This window comes from Acipenser ruthenus, chromosome 32 (assembly GCF_902713425.1).
Source record: "Acipenser ruthenus chromosome 32, fAciRut3.2 maternal haplotype, whole genome shotgun sequence".
Taxonomy (NCBI): Eukaryota; Metazoa; Chordata; class Actinopteri; order Acipenseriformes; family Acipenseridae; genus Acipenser; species Acipenser ruthenus.
The window spans coordinates 10,265,027-10,279,899 of NC_081220.1; the positions used below are offsets into that span (position 1 = coordinate 10,265,027).

A 14,873-nucleotide genomic window follows, 5' to 3' on the forward strand; every position below is an offset into this window, starting at 1 on the left:
GGGGCGAGAGAGGAAGTACCGACAGGTGCGTGGGACCTGAGATTCGGTGTGCTGCTGCTGTAGATGAGTGTTCTGGAGACGCGCTGTTTCTGTGTCTGCGGTGTTACAGCCGTGTGAGTATATTCCAAAAGTAAAGTGTTGGATAATTCGAGAGCTAGTCTGTTGAATAAAGCTCTGAGACGTGTGGTTAAATCCCGGTCTCATCAATTTTGTTTTGTTAGATTAAAAGTGTTCAAGCAGCAGGTAAATGTCCCCACACCTTTTGGTTCTGTTTACTTATGCTACACATCTGCTAAACCTGAACGTTGCTGCTAATTATCTTAACTAAACTTGTATTGCTGTTGAATTGCTCTAATATAGTTAAGCCTGCAATGTTGCAGCTAACGTTCCCTAATACTGTTAAAACTTGTGTGTATTAACAATCTGGCTTTTGTTGTTGAACCCTTGCTGGGAAGAGCTGTTTCCAATCACCTAGCACTCTTAATGAGAAGTGTAATCGCTGCTATATGTTGGTCTAATACCCCATGCTTTTAAAATGTGGCTATTGGCTGGCTTTATTCAATTTCCCCTCCTTGTTTTTAGTACAACTTTAATACATTTTATTGTATAGTTATTTGAACTGATTTATGTGAATCTTGGATCATTGTAATATAGCTTTGTGAATTGTTATTCTGCCTTTGTCATTCTGTTGTCATTCCTATTCCAAACCTTTTAATTTGTTTTTAGTAGTGTCGGTATTAGGACTGTAACTGGGCATCACTGGGTGTGACTGCTATAGTCCCATATAGAATGCGACAAAACAGGTCGCCCTCCTTCATATAAACAGAAAAAGAATAAGTACACGCACACACGAGTTGATTTACTGCAGCGTCAGACATCGGAGGTTCAGCAGTGTACTGCAATGTTGTAAAAAGACGTGTGTAATTCAGGATGGTTGAGCGATCTAAGGAGCTGCGTTCAGATCACAGTTACCCTGGAAGCGTGGGTTCGAATTCCATTTCTGACAGCTCTGTTTGTTCATTAACCACTCGGCCACGATTACATGCTCTCACGGTTTTCCGTGAAAACAGCCGTATTATTGTCAAAAGAAGCAAACGACACCCGCAGTAATGCTGTAGATGGCAGTATAGGCTAAATAATGAACCCAAGTCAAATGCCTTTGTTGAAACTCTATCAGATTTGTACAAGTCAAGCACGCGTGGGAAATATTAATACAATATCCTTTCAGCCAACGTTCATAATAATGAATACATCCTTATTTCAAAATACGTAGCTATTTAACTGAGCTTTTCAAAACACCCATACACAAAAACTTTATTTCTACTGAAAAACTAACTTGCTTCATGGCTGCTGCTACAGCACTCGGGCACGTTGTGCCTAGCGTTAGCGGACATAGGAGATAAGAAGACCTACAAAATATCACGCGCTGCAGTTTTTCAGTCCGGGGATTATTACAAATTAGCAGACTGTGCATTAAAATACACATGTAGGGTGGGCGTCACTGTTACAAAGAATTGTCACACTTTGTATTTATCTCCATAATGCGCCGGGACAAAATACGCAGATACTTTAAAATTATTTGGAGAAAGCGGGCATCGATCCCGCTACTTCTCGCATGCTAAGGTAGCGCTCTACCATTTGAGCTAATTCCCCTTTAATGGAGCCACCGATTCTCATAGGCTTCATCGCAGCTTGATACGAGCAAATCAGATTAGGTTTTTTTTTTTTATTATTATTTTGGCAATGTAGTCTGTGATTTGCAAATTTAAAAAATAATTTAATTAACTAAATAGCAAATATTTCGACTAGAGGTATGTTTTCAATTTCTTTAAAAAGTAGTCTCAGCTCGTTTATTCAGTCGCTTATAAATCCACAATCTGTGTCCCGATGCAGCAGCGTTGTGTGCTGTGGCTCGAGCTTGTTTGACGAGGCAGACAATGCAAAAATGCCAATACTTGCTTTTGTATCACGCGACAAACTTAAGGTATGCTTTAACGGCTTGGCTGTCTCGAGTTAGTTTGTATTGTTAATGTAACACCTCATTGTTGCACAGTCATTGTTTCATATGAAGTAGAGCTTGCCAGTTGGGGGCGAAGGTCTGCTAATAAAAGTTAAGACTATATTTGCAAGGATCATTTCTAGAATGAAACATGTTTTGAAGGGATTGGTCTCGGTATCCACCAGGAGGAGTGGCAGTGTTTTCTTCTCAGCACCGAGCTGACAATGAGTGTTGTTATCGGGAACCTACTCGCTGCAAGTAATGACCACTTCAATCTTCAGTCGGGGATTGTTGAAGGAAGGGGACACATTTTGAGTGCGTATCTCATTCCGGTAGAAACGTAGAAAAAAGAAACCATCAAGCCCACAATTGTTCAGTTGTTTAAATCAATAACCAAATTTAAATTGATCATTGCTAATGTTAAAACAATTTATGAACACTTTAAATAGGGCTTGACTAATATAAAAATATAGCAATGTCTTTTGCACTACGCAGGACTAGATTGAGTTTAAAATAGACATTACATCTGAAAATAACTTGTGCTTACCCCCACTTACAAGGAAGCTGTCAACCTTTGTATTCGTCCTCATAACGTGTTAGAAAATGTAAACAGCAGTTGGAGAATACCGAAGTCGATCATCCTAGCATGTTAAACGAGGGCATTTCTCATGTAAGCTACTTCCACTAATAGATCGTTTGTACTGTTCTCAATGGTCCGCATCCCAGCCTGAGACCACGATCCAGTGGCAGTCGGAGATTTTTTTCAAAGTAATGTGTTATTTGAAATATTAAAACAATCTTTAGTTAAATAACACATGTTTCTACACAAAATATTTTTCAGTGACTTCAACAAGTAGCCAGTTTACAGCAAAAATGCAATCTGTGTTAGGAACGCTATTTTAGTCCGATTTAAAATGGAAATTAAAATGGTATTGAGTGCTGACAAGAGTTTGGTATCAGCTGTTGATTTCCTTGAAACAATCTTTTATAGTAAAATGAACATATTTATTCATTTAAAAAATAAGTAAAAGTGAACTGTCAGAAGTGGGATTTGAACCCACGCCTCCATTCGGAGACCAGAACACACAATTCTTTGGAAAGACAGAGTCCTTGAGTCTGGCGCCTTAGACCACTCGGCCATTCTGACAAGCTGCGTTTGCTATCGTAGAAAACCGCATTATTTCATTTCAGCACAGACTAGGGTTGTCTATTGTATCAAGGCCCGATTGGGTTTATTACGCACATACAAACTTGCTCCACGAATGATGTAATGACAAGTGTAAAAAAAGAAACAGATTGAAGCCAACCCACGAAAGAAAGATTCTTTATTTCAATATCGGTATAGCTTTAAAGGATGCACGTATTTTACAATAGCAATTGCTAAATGACAATGACCAATAAGTAATTGTGTTGCAATACTTTATACAACGTGAACAGAATCAGACATTGCTCCGTTGCCTCGAAGAAACATCTACAATTTGTATTTAAAAAGGACGCCCAACGTGGGGCTCGAACCCACGACCCTGAGATTAAGAGTCTCATGCTCTACCGACTGAGCTAGCCGAGCTGACAGGGGAAAGTTTCTTTGTTTCAGGCGGGGCGAGAGAGGAAGTACCGACAGGTGCGTGGGACCTGAGATTCGGTGTGCTGCTGCTGTAGATGAGTGCTCTGGAGACGCGCTGTTTCTGTGTCTGCGGTGTTACAGCCGTGTGAGTATATTCCAAAAGTAAAGTGTTGGATAATTCGAGAGCTAGTCTGTTGAATAAAGCTCTGAGACGTGTGGTTAAATCCCGGTCTCATCAATTTTGTTTTGTTAGATTAAAAGTGTTCAAGCAGCAGGTAAATGTCCCCACACCTTTTGGTTCTGTTTACTTATGCTACACCGCTGCTAAACCTGAACGTTGCTGCTAATTATCTTAACTAAACTTGTATTGCTGTTGAATTGCTCTAATATTGTTAAGCCTGCAATGTTGCAGCTAACGTTCCCTAATACTGTTAAAACTTGTGTGTATTAACAATCTGGCTTTTGTTGTTGAACCCTTGCTGGGAAGAGCTGTTTCCAATCACCTAGCACTCTTAATGAGAAGTGTAATCGCTGCTATATGTTGGTCTAATACCCCATGCTTTTAAAATGTGGCTATTGGCTGGCTTTATTCAACTTCCCCTCCTTGTTTTTAGTACAACTTTAATACATTTTATTGTATAGTTATTTGAACTGATTTATGTGAATCTTGGATCATTGTAATATAGCTTTGTGAATTGTTATTCTGCCTTTGTCATTCTGTTGTCATTCCTATTCCAAACCTTTTAATTTGTTTTTAGTAGTGTCGGTATTAGGACTCTCACTGGGCATCACTGGGTGTGACTGCTACAATCCCATATAGAATGCGACAAAACAGGTCGCCCTCCTTCATATAAACAGAAAAAGAATAAGTACACGCACACACGAGTTGATTTACTGCAGCGTCAGACATCGGAGGTTCAGCAGTGTACTGCAATGTTGTAAAAAGACGTGTGTAATTCAGGATGGTTGAGCGATCTAAGGCGCTGCGTTCAGATCACAGTTACCCTGGAAGCGTGGGTTCGAATTCCATTTCTGACAGCTCTGTTTGTTCATTAACCACTCGGCCACGACTACATGCTCTCACGGTTTTCCGTGAAAACAGCCGTATTATTGTCAAAAGAAGCAAACGACACCCGCAGTAATCCTGTAGATGGCAGTATAGGCTAAATAATGAACCCAAGTCAAATGCCTTTGTTGAAACTCTATCAGATTTGTACAAGTCAAGCACGCGTGGGAAATATTAATACAATATCCTTTCTGCCAACGTTCATAATAATGAATACATCCTTATTTCAAAATACGTAGCTATTTAACTGAGCTTTTCAAAACACCCATACACAAAAACTTTATTTCTACTGAAAAACTAACTTGCTTCATGGCTGCTGCTACAGCACTCGGGCACGTTGTGCCTAGCGTTAGCGGACATAGGAGATAAGAAGACCTACAAAATATCACGCGCTGCAGTTTTTCAGTCCGTGGATTATTACAAATTAGCAGACTGTGCATTAAAATACACATGTAGGGTGGGCGTCACTGTTACAAAGAATTGTCACACTTTGTATTTATCTCCATAATGCGCCTGGACAAAATACGCAGATACTTTAAAATTATTTGGAGAATGCGGGCATCGATCCCGCTACTTCTCGCATGCTAAGCGAGCGCTCTACCATTTGAGCTAATTCCCCTTTAATGGAGCCTCCGATTCTCATTGGCTTCATCGCAGCTTGATACGAGCAAATCAGATTAGTTTTTTTTTTTTATTATTATTATTATTATTATTTTGGCAATGTAGTCTGTGATTTGCAAATTTAAAACATAATTGAATTAACTAAATAGCAAATATTTCGACTAGAGGTATGTTTTCAATTTCTTTAAAAAGTAGTCTCAGCTCGTTTATTCAGTCGCTTATAAATCCACAATCTGTGTCCCGATGCAGCAGCGTTGTGTGCTGTGGCTCGAGCTTGTTTGACGAGGCAGACAATGCAAAAATGCCAATACTTGCTTTTGTATCACGCGACAAACTTAAGGTATGCTTTAACGGCTTGGCTGTCTCGAGTTAGTTTGTATTGTTAATGTAACACCTCGTTGTTGCCCAGTCATTGTTTCATATGAAGTAGAGCTTGCCAGTTGGGGGCGAAGGTCTGCTAATAAAAGTTAAGACTATATTTGCAAGGATCATTTCTAGAATGAAACATGTTTTGAAGGGATTGGTCTCGGTATCCACCAGGAGGAGTGGCAGTGTTTTCTTCTCAGCACCGAGCTGACAATGAGTGTTGTTATCGGGAACCTACTCGCTGCAAGTAATGACCACTTCAATCTTCAGTCGGGGATTGTTGAAGGAAGGGGACACATTTTGAGTGCGTATCTCATTCCGGTAGAAACGTAGAAAAAAGAAACCATCAAGCCCACAATTGTTCAGTTGTTTAAATCAATAACCAAATTTAAATTGATCATTGCTAATGTTAAAACAATTTAAGAACATTTTAAATAGGGCTTGACTAATATAAAAATATAGCAATGTCTTTTGCACTACGCAGGACTAGATTGAGTTTAAAATAGACATTACATCTGAAAATAACTTGTGCTTACCCCCACTTACAAGGAAGCTGTCAACCTTTGTATTCGTCCTCATAACGTGTTAGAAAATGTAAACAGCAGTTGGAGAATACCGAAGTCGATCATCCTAGCATGTTAAACGAGGGCATTTCTCATGTAAGCTACTTCCACTAACAGATCGTTTGTACTGTTCTCAATGGTCCGGATCCCAAACTGAGACCACGATCCAGTGGCAGTCGGAGATGTTTTTCAAAGTAATGTGTTATTTGAAATATTAAAACAATCTTTAGTTAAATAACACATGTTTCTACACAAAATATTTTTCAGTGACTTCAACAAGTAGCCAGTTTACAGCAAAAATGCAATCTGTGTTAGAACGCTATTTTAGTCCGATTTAAAATGGAAATTAAAATGGTATTGAGTGCTGACAAGAGTTTGGTATCAGCTGTTGATTTCCTTGAAACAATCTTTTATAGTAAAATGAACATATTTATTCATTTAAAAAATAAGTAAAAGTGAACTGTCAGAAGTGGGATTTGAACCCACGCCTCCATTCGGAGACCAGAACACACAATTCTTTGGAAAGATAGAGTCCTTGAGTCTGGCGCCTTAGACCACTCGGCCATTCTGACAAGCTGCGTTTGCGATAGTAGAAAACCGCATTATTTCATTTCAGCACAGACTAGGGTTGTCTATTGTATCAAGGCCCGATTGGGTTTATTACGCACATACAAACTTGCTCCATGAATGATGTAATGACAAGTGTAAAAAAAGAAACAGATTGAAGCCAACCCACGAAAGAAAGATTCTTTATTTCAATATCGGTATAGCTTTAAAGGATGCACGCATTTTACAATAGCAATTGCTATATGACAATGACCAATAAGTAATTGTGTTGCAATACTTTATACAATGTGAACAGAATCAGACATTGCTCCGTTGCCTCGAAGAAACATCTACAATTTGTATTTAAAAAGGACGCCCAACGTGGGGCTCGAACCCACGACCCTGAGATTAAGAGTCTCATGCTCTACCGACTGAGCTAGCCGGGCTGACAGGAGAAAGTTTCTTTGTTTCAGGCGGGGCGAGAGAGGAAGTACCGACAGGTGCGTGGGACCTGAGATTCGGTGTGCTGCTGCTGTAGATGAGTGTTCTGGAGACGCGCTGTTTCTGTGTCTGCGGTGTTACAGCCGTGTGAGTATATTCCAAAAGTAAAGTGTTGGATAATTCGAGAGCTAGTCTGTTGAATAAAGCTCTGAGACGTGTGGTTAAATCCCGTTCTCATCAATTTTGTTTTGTTAGATTAAAAGTGTTCCAGCAGCAGGTAAATGTCCCCACACCTTTTGGTTCTGTTTACTTATGCTACACCGCTGCTAAACCTGAACGTTGCTGCTAATTATCTTAACTAAACTTGTATTGCTGTTGAATTGCTCTAATATAGTTAAGCCTGCAATGTTGCAGCTAACGTTCCCTAATACTGTTAAAACTTGTGTGTATTAACAATCTGGCTTTTGTTGTTGAACCCTTGCTGGGAAGAGCTGTTTCCAATCACCTAGCACTCTTAATGAGAAGTGTAATCGCTGCTATATGTTGGTCTAATACCCCATGCTTTTAAAATGTGGCTATTGGCTGGCTTTATTCAACTTCCCCTCCTTGTTTTTAGTACAACTTTAATACATTTTATTGTATAGTTATTTGAACTGATTTATGTGAATCTTGGATCATTGTAATATAGCTTTGTGAATTGTTATTCTGCCTTTGTCATTCTGTTGTCATTCCTATTCCAAACCTTTTAATTTGTTTTTAGTAGTGTCGGTATTAGGACTCTCACTGGGCATCACTGGGTGTGACTGCTACAATCCCATATAGAATGCGACAAAACAGGTCGCCCTCCTTCATATAAACAGAAAAAGAATAAGTACACACACACACACGAGTTGATTTACTGCAGCGTCAGACATCGGAGGTTCAGCAGTGTACTGCAATGTTGTAAAAAGACGTGTGTAATTCAGGATGGTTGAGCGAGCTATGGCGCTGCGTTCAGATCACAGTCACCCTGGAAGCGTGATTTCGAATTCCATTTCTGACAGCTCTGTTTGTTCATTAACCACTCGGCCACGGCTACATGCTCTCATGGTTTTCCGTGAAAACAGCCGTATTATTGTCAAAAGAAGCAAACGACACCCGCAGTAATGCTGCAGATGGCAGTATAGGCTAAATAATGAACCGAAGTCAAATGCCTTTGTTTAAACTCTATCAGATTTGTACAAGTCAAGCACACGTGGGAAATAATAATACAATATACTTTCTGTTAACGTTCATAATAATGAATACATCTTTATTTCAAAATACGTAGCTATTTAACTGATCTTTTCAAAACACCCCCATCCACAAAAACAAAGTAGATATTTATTTCAGCTGAAAAACTGACTTGCTTCATGGCTGCTGCCAGAGCACTCGAGCACGTTCTGGCTAGCGTGAGCGGACTAAGCAGATAACAAGATCTACAAAATATCACATGCCAATAAAACTTACCATAATTATGTTCATTTTATTATTATTTATTTAGCAGACGCCTTTATCCGTGGCGACTTACAGAGACTAGGGTGTGTGAACTATGCATCAGCTGTAGAGTCACTTACATTTACATCTCACCCGAAAAACGGAGCACAAGGAGGTTAAGTGACTTGCTCAGGGTCACACAATGAGTCAGTGGCTGAGGTGGTATTTGTACCGGGGGACCTCCTGGTTAAAAGCCCTTTATCTTTAACCACTGGACCACACAGCCTCCTATAACAAAATCACACCCCAGATGGGACTCGAAACCACAATCCATGGCTTAGAAAGCCAGTGCCTTATCCATTAGGCCACAAGGGCTGACACGAAATGCACATTTGGTAGTAATAAAGAAAGTGGGAACAATAGTATCGTGGTTTAATACATCATATCCAAGCCATCGTTGGTGTTCAAACACAGCAGAGTGTTACACTGGGAAAGGGCCGTACTTGTCAGTACGTATTTGACATTCATGTGGGAAGATTTAAGATTGTGAAGAAGTTTAAATATGCTGCGTATTTGCGCATTGGGAACCTTACATAATTAGGTTTTTGATTAATGCCACTTTCTTACGGACAGTAATCAAGGTGACGCAGTTATTTTCCTGTCCTTTCATTACCATATTCTTGTGTGCTTGTTCAGAATATGCGTGAATCGTGAAAACATCTTGCGAATATGTGAACAAAGCCAGCTTTCACTTTATTGATCACCATGTGGATTAACCGCTATTGGAACACAGATGATTGTGTTAAAGATGTTAATAGACTTTTAATGTACACATTTTAGAGCTAAACGTTTGTTGAGACAGTTCAAGCGCTGTAGCAGTGTTTAACTATTTCCTGGATGTTTGCCTTTTGGTCTTACTCTGGAAAAAGTAATAATAATAATAAAAAAGTAGGCAAAACCATTTTTTGAGAAACCGCATTTGGGAGAAAAACTAACAGTTTGGAAACACATTTGCAAAGGCATTGGATTCTATTGTGGTGTTTCCGAACTGTTGAACGTTTCTCATTACATGCAGGTTTACTGGCTTGACAAAAAGGCGATTGACGAAAAGAATGCTGTCTCGATAGCAAAATCGCTTCAAGCTGAAATAGCTCAGTTGGGAGAGCGTTAGACTGTAACGGTCCCTGCTTCGATACCGGGGTTTTGCAAACAGCACGACTAGGGCTATTTTTTCTTAATTAATTTTTTGAATTAAAAAAACAGCACATTTTTTCTTCAGTGTAATTGGAGGAAATAAAAACGTATTATAGTGCCATTTTCTAATGCGATAAAGAAATGCAAAAAGCATAATCTCTGCGTGGGCTTGAAACACCAAAATTTCGATTAACAGCCCAACGTGCTAACCGATTATGGTGTTTTATTAGATAACACCCTGGGAGCTCGACAGAACAGTGTGTATGCATAGAGCTAAAATGGAAACCAAATATATACGATTCAAATGGGAATCGTATTCAGATTTTAAGCACAAATCTGATAGACTTCACAGTGCAAAGGAGGAAGGCAGACAATGCAAATGAGGCAACTGGCTCCTACTTTTTAAATCATACGTGAAACTTGAACCCAATTAAGCTTTTAACCGCCTGCAGTTTGGAATGAGTTTGAAATGTTGTTGTAACACCTCACAGGGCAACAGCAATTGCATTATATGAAAGCTCCTGTTTATTTGTCAGCGGCACAGCTACCGGTGCCACTCAGAGTTGGAGGGAGACGGTCGGCCACTTGCCCATAAAACAATACTTTCCGGGATCATTTCTATAGTGATTTGCCAGCGAAATGCGTTTATAAAGTGTTTGGACTCGCTATCCACGAGGAAGAGTGAGAGTGTTCGTTTTTGAGCTTGAAGGAGACAGCGAGTGTTTTTTTTTTGGCCAACTGCTCCCTGTTATTGATGACCGCTCCAGTGTTCCTTAGGGGGCTGGAGGAAGCAGACACGTTCTGAGTGGGTATCTTACCAAAAGGTACTCAAGACGAACTACAGTTGCAAAGCACTGCTGCTTTTTCGATGATTGATTAAAACTATCAATCTGACTGAAAACACGGATCACATTAATTGTGATCGGTTTGATACCAATAGGCTTACATGACAGTTATTGTGTATAGACAATGTCATATACATAGAAATGAACACGGACAGTGTTTATTAAGGGCTGACTCATTTTAATGTTCGAGAGATCTAGGTGTACTGGACAAATATACTGGATTTTTTTCCATGTCGTAATTGTGCCGCCTGTGATAATGCGTTTGAAACTAGAGATAATGTGAGATAATGTCTGTTACTGGCGGATAGTTTACAAATGTACTCAATTATGTTACAACTTTTGTGTCTACGAAACATATCTGTAACATTTATGTAATGCCTGTGTGGTTTTTTTCATGAAGTTAATTTGCTAACAGACTGTTCTGATTTGTTTCTAACCGTGAAGCGATCGCTCTGTTTGCCGTATATTTTCTGTCTGTAAGAGGAGTGTCGTTGTGATCCCATATAGAATGCGACGAAACAGGTCGCCCTCCTTAATATAAACAGATAAAGAATAAGTTCACACACACACCAGGTGATTTACTGTAGCGTCAGACATTGGAGGTTCAGCAGTGTACTGCAGTGTTGTGCAAAGTGGTCAGTGTAAGTCAGGATGGCCGAGCGGTCTAAGGCGCTGCGTTCAGGTCGCAGTCTCTCTGGAGGCGTGGGTTCGAATCCCACTTCTGACAAATCTGTTTGTTTATTTATTTCTTAAAACGTCCACCGAATGCTTGGTAATTTGATTTGCTTTTCTTGTTAGTATTCAAATCACAAGGTCGTTAAATGAGAGAAAGTCACCGCAAGCCTGCACCTCACCACATCCTTCACACTGTTAAACTGCCTCATTATGACGAGGCCTCTAATTATGCCTTTCCGATACTTTGAATGTGTTATTGTTCAGTTTAACATGAGAACATCTTGGTAGAACAATCATAATGTCCGCAGGACTTATTTTCCTCGGGTTCTAGTATCAAGTTTTGAGCGTGTGGCCGGTTAGCTCAGTTGGTTAGAGCGTGGTGCTAATAACGCCAAGGTGGCTGGTTCGATCCCCGTACGGGCCACGGCTCTTCTTCTTTAAAGAAACCACAGCATTTGTAATGGTGCCAAAATGAACATTCTTTAACAAAATGAACCGAAGCGATATGAAGTACAACCAGTAATATTTCAGACTTCCTGAGCTTTAAACATGTATTAACAATGAACACATACAATCAATTAAAAACAAAGCTTACGTAGTCGGCAGGATTCGAACCTGCGCGGGGAAACCCCAATGGATTTCAAGTCCATCGCCTTAACCACTCGGCCACGACTACATGCTCGCACGGTTAGTTGTGAAAATATCCAAAAGAAGTAAACGGCTCCCGCAGTAATGCTGTAGATGGCAGTATAGGCTAACTAATGAACCCAAGTCAAATGCCTTTGTTGAAACTCTGTCAGATTTGTACAAGGCAAGCACACGTGGGAAAAGTAAATACAATATACTTTCTGTTAACGTTCATAATAATGAATACATCTTTATTTCAAAATACGTAGCTATTTAACTGATCTTTTCAAACCACCCCCATCCACAAAAACAAAGTAGTTATTTATTTCAACTGAAAAACTGACTTGCTTCATGGCTGCTGCCAGAGCACTCGAGAACGTTCTGGCTAGCTTGAGCGGACTAAGCAGATAACAAGATCTACAAAATATCACATGCCAATAAAACTTACCATAATTATGTTCATTTTATTATTATTTATTTAGCAGACGCCTTTATCCGTGGCGACTTACAGAGACTAGGGTGTGTGAACTATGCATCAGCTGTAGAGTCACTTACATTTACATCTCACCCGAAAAACGGAGCACAAGGAGGTTAAGTGACTTGCTCAGGGTCACACAATGAGTCAGTGGCTGAGGTGGGATTTGTACCGGGGGACCTCCTGGTAAAAAGCCCTTTATCTTTAACCACTGGACCACACAGCCTCCTATAACAAAATCACACCCCAGATGGGACTCGAAACCACAATCCATGGCTTAGAAAGCCAGTGCCTTATCCATTAGGCCACAAGGGCTGACACGAAAAGCACATTTGGTAGTAATAAAGAAAGTGGGAACAATAGTATCGTGGTTTAATACATCATATCCAAGCCATCGTTGGTGTTCAAACACAGCAGAGTGTTACACTGGGAAAGGGCCGTACTTGTCAGTACGTATTTGACATTCATGTGGGAAGATTTAAGATTGTGAAGAAGTTTAAGTATGCTGCGTATTTGCGCATTGGGAACCTTACATAATTAGGTTTTTGATTAATGCCACTTTCTTACGGACAGTAATCAAGGTGACGATACAAGACCAGAGCCAATAAAGCAGTTATTTTCCTGTCCTTTCATTACCATATTCTAGAGTGCTTGTTCAGAATATGCGTGAATCGTGAAAACGTCTTGCGAATATGTGAACAAAGCCAGCATTCACTTTATTATTCACCATGTGGTTTAACCGCTATTGGAACACAGATGATTGTGTTAAAGATGTTAATAGACTTTTAATGTACACATTTTAGAGCTAAACGTTTGTTGAGACAGTTCAAGCGCTGTAGCAGTGTTTAACTATTTCCTGGATGTTTGCCTTTTGGTCTTACTCTGGAAAAAGTAATAATAATAATAAAAAAGTAGGCAAAACCATTTTCTGAGAAACCGCATTTGGGAGAAAAACTAACAGTTTGGAAACACATTTGCAAAGGCATTGGATTCTATTGTGGTGTTTCCGAACTGTTGAATGTTTCTCATTACATGCAGGTTTACTGGCTTGACAAAAAGGCGATTGACGAAAAGAATGCTGTCTCGATAGCAAAATCGCGTCAAGCTGAAATAGCTCAGTTGGGAGAGCGTTAGACTGTAACGGTCCCTGCTTTGATCCCGGGTTTTTGCAAACAGCACGACTAGGGCTATTTTTTCTTAATTAATTTTTTGAATTAAAAAAACAGCACATTTTTTCTTCAGTGTAATTGGAGGAAATAAAAACGTATTATAGTGCCATTTTCTAATGCGTTAAAGAAATGCAAAAAGCATCATCTCTGCATGGGCTTGAAACACCAAAATTTCGATTAACAGCCGAACGTGCTAACCGATTATGGTGTTTTATTAGATAACACCCTGGGAGCTCGACAGAACAGTGTGTATGCATAGAGCTAAAATGGAAACCAAATATATACGATTCAAATGGGAATCGTATTCAGATTTTAAGCACAAATCTGATAGACTTCACAGTGCAAAGGAGGAAGGCAGACAATGCAAATGAGGCAACTGGCTCCTACTTTTTAAATCATACGTGAAACTTGAACCCAATTAAGCTTTTAACCGCCTGCAGTTTGGAATGAGTTTGAAATGTTGTTGTAACACCTCACTGGGCAACAGCAATTGCATTATATGAAAGCTCCTGTTTATTTGTCAGCGGCACAGCTACCGGTGCCACTCAGAGTTGGAGGGAGACGGTCGGCCACTTGCCCATAAAACAATACTTTCCGGGATCATTTCTATAGTGATTTGCCAGCGAAATGCGTTTATAAAGTGTTTGGACTCGCTATCCACGAGGAAGAGTGAGAGTGTTCGTTTTTGAGCGTGAAGGAGACAGCAAGTGTTTTTTTTTGGCCAACTGCTCCCTGTTATTGATGACCGCTCCAGTGTTCCTTAGGGGGCTGGAGGAAGCGGACACGTTCTGAGTGGATATCTTACCAAAAGGTACGCAAGACGAACTACAGTTGCAAAGCACTGCTGCTTTTTCGATGATTGATTAAAACTATCAATCTGACTGAAAACACGGATCACATTAATTGTGATCGGTTTGATACCAATAGGCTTACATGACAGTTATTGTGTATAGACAATGTCATATACATAGAAATGAACACGGACAGTGTTTTTTTAAGGGCTGACTCATTTTAATGTTCGAGAGATCTAGGTGTACTGGACAAATATACTGGATTTTTTCCATGTCGTAATTGTGCCGCCTGTGATAATGCGTTTGAAACTAGAGATAATGTGAGATAATGTCTGTTACTGGCGGATAGTTTACAAATGTACTCAATTATGTTACAACTTTTGTGTCTACGAAACATATCTGTAACATTTATGTAATGCCTGTGTGGTTTTTTTCATGAAGTTAATTTGCTAACAGACTGTTCTGATTTGTTTCTA

The 14,873-nt window shown here is 39.7% G+C and overlaps 11 non-coding genes across 11 annotated transcripts; 6 read left to right on the forward strand and 5 right to left on the reverse strand.

Annotated features, from left to right (window-relative positions):
* The first annotated feature begins 2,113 nt into the window (after positions 1 to 2,113).
* Positions 2,114 to 2,319, forward strand: LOC117969634 (small nucleolar RNA U3). The gene has a single exon (XR_004662621.2). It is a non-coding gene; the product is annotated as a small nucleolar RNA U3 (small nucleolar RNA).
* Positions 2,320 to 3,035: 716 nt separating this feature from the next.
* Positions 3,036 to 3,146, reverse strand: trnal-caa (transfer RNA leucine (anticodon CAA)). Its single transcript has 2 exons — positions 3,109 to 3,146; positions 3,036 to 3,081 (listed from the first exon to the last, which is right to left on the reverse strand). It is a non-coding gene; the product is annotated as a tRNA-Leu (tRNA).
* A 347-nt stretch (positions 3,147 to 3,493) lies between these two features.
* Positions 3,494 to 3,566, reverse strand: trnak-cuu (transfer RNA lysine (anticodon CUU)). Its single transcript has one exon. It is a non-coding gene; the product is annotated as a tRNA-Lys (tRNA).
* A 2,153-nt stretch (positions 3,567 to 5,719) lies between these two features.
* Positions 5,720 to 5,925, forward strand: LOC117969636 (small nucleolar RNA U3). Its single transcript, XR_004662623.2, has one exon. It is a non-coding gene; the product is annotated as a small nucleolar RNA U3 (small nucleolar RNA).
* Positions 5,926 to 6,640: 715 nt separating this feature from the next.
* trnal-caa (transfer RNA leucine (anticodon CAA)) lies at positions 6,641 to 6,751 on the reverse strand. Its single transcript has 2 exons — positions 6,714 to 6,751; positions 6,641 to 6,686 (listed from the first exon to the last, which is right to left on the reverse strand). It is a non-coding gene; the product is annotated as a tRNA-Leu (tRNA).
* Positions 6,752 to 7,098: 347 nt separating this feature from the next.
* Positions 7,099 to 7,171, reverse strand: trnak-cuu (transfer RNA lysine (anticodon CUU)). Its single transcript has one exon. It is a non-coding gene; the product is annotated as a tRNA-Lys (tRNA).
* A 3,237-nt stretch (positions 7,172 to 10,408) lies between these two features.
* LOC131703401 (small nucleolar RNA U3) lies at positions 10,409 to 10,625 on the forward strand. Its single transcript, XR_009309862.1, has one exon. It is a non-coding gene; the product is annotated as a small nucleolar RNA U3 (small nucleolar RNA).
* Positions 10,626 to 11,305: 680 nt separating this feature from the next.
* trnal-cag (transfer RNA leucine (anticodon CAG)) lies at positions 11,306 to 11,387 on the forward strand. Its single transcript has one exon. It is a non-coding gene; the product is annotated as a tRNA-Leu (tRNA).
* A 298-nt stretch (positions 11,388 to 11,685) lies between these two features.
* On the forward strand, positions 11,686 to 11,759 carry trnai-aau (transfer RNA isoleucine (anticodon AAU)). Its single transcript has one exon. It is a non-coding gene; the product is annotated as a tRNA-Ile (tRNA).
* A 170-nt stretch (positions 11,760 to 11,929) lies between these two features.
* Positions 11,930 to 12,011, reverse strand: trnas-uga (transfer RNA serine (anticodon UGA)). The gene has a single exon. It is a non-coding gene; the product is annotated as a tRNA-Ser (tRNA).
* Positions 12,012 to 14,187: 2,176 nt separating this feature from the next.
* Positions 14,188 to 14,403, forward strand: LOC131703319 (small nucleolar RNA U3). The gene has a single exon (XR_009309783.1). It is a non-coding gene; the product is annotated as a small nucleolar RNA U3 (small nucleolar RNA).
* The last annotated feature ends 470 nt before the right edge of the window (positions 14,404 to 14,873 follow it).